This window comes from Triticum aestivum, chromosome 3A, assembly GCF_018294505.1.
Source record: "Triticum aestivum cultivar Chinese Spring chromosome 3A, IWGSC CS RefSeq v2.1, whole genome shotgun sequence".
In the NCBI taxonomy this organism is placed as follows: domain Eukaryota; kingdom Viridiplantae; phylum Streptophyta; class Magnoliopsida; order Poales; family Poaceae; genus Triticum; species Triticum aestivum.
The window spans coordinates 71196214-71197316 of NC_057800.1; the positions used below are offsets into that span (position 1 = coordinate 71196214).

The 1103-nt window shown below is 56.7% G+C and overlaps 1 pseudogene; it reads left to right on the plus strand.

The window, feature by feature from the left end:
* The first annotated feature begins 693 nt into the window (after positions 1-693).
* On the plus strand, positions 694-832 carry LOC123063876 (uncharacterized; annotated as a pseudogene).
* Positions 833-1103: the final 271 nt, after the last annotated feature.

The following is a 1103-nucleotide window of genomic DNA, read 5'->3' on the forward strand; positions in this document are numbered from 1 at the left end:
TGGTATCAAAGCCTTTCCTCTCGTACGTCTAGTTTTCCCTGAGAGATCGATCTAGTTGATCGAGAGAGAAATCTGAAACCTATCCAGCGAGAGACATCGAGAGAAAACATGTCAGGCACCAATGCCAGCACCGCTGCCTCCACCATCGCCGCCACCAATACCGCCCTGATTGAATCCACCACGAGCGCCTTGTCCACCCAATCTGCACCATCCACCTATGCACCTTCTTCCACCTTCAGCAGCGTCTCCTCTCTCGGGTCTCCTCCATCTGAGAAGCTCACGAGGACGAACCTCCTCTGGAAGGCCATCGTGCTACCCCAAATAAAGGGAGCACAGATGGAGCACTTCCTTGATGCCGCAAGCTCGGCGCCCCCTCCTACCATCACCGTCACCAAAGATGGGAAAGAGGAGCAAGTCTTCAACTACGCCCGGTCGATCTGGTACGCCCAGAAGCAACAGGTACAAGGATACCTTATGGGGTCTCTGTCACGTGAGATTCTTGCGCAGGTCGCTACTCTTCAGACGCCGGCCGAGGTGTGGAGTGCCATCCACGCCTCCTTCGCTGCCCAGACGCAAGCATAGATCGTCAAAACCCGCATCGCCCTCGCCAATCTGCACAAAGGGAATATGCGCATGCCTGAGTATCTGGCGAAGATCAAGGCCTTCGCCGATGAGATTGCCTGCACCGGCGATCCCCTCTCTGAAGGAGAGCCAACCTCCTATGTGCTCAAAGGGCTGGACATCGAGTATAACCCGGTGATCTCAGCCCTGGCTGCACGCATTGAGCCGGTGACTGTCCAAGAGCTCTATAATCAGTTGCTAAGTTTTGAAGCCCGTATGAATCTGCTACAAGGTAACAACATCCGCCAGTCTTCGGTTAATTCTATCTCACGTGGTCGCGGCACTGGAGGCCGAGGCCGTGGTCACCGTGGTCACCAACAGGGGCGCGGACGCGGCAACAGCAACAACAGCGGGCATGGGCGCGCCAACAACTCTGGCCCACGCTCCTCCGGCGCCTCCTACTCCAACACCAGGCCGCGCTGCCAGCTTTGCAAGAAACCAGGGCATGAGGTGAAAGATTGCTGGCACCGCTACGACGAAGA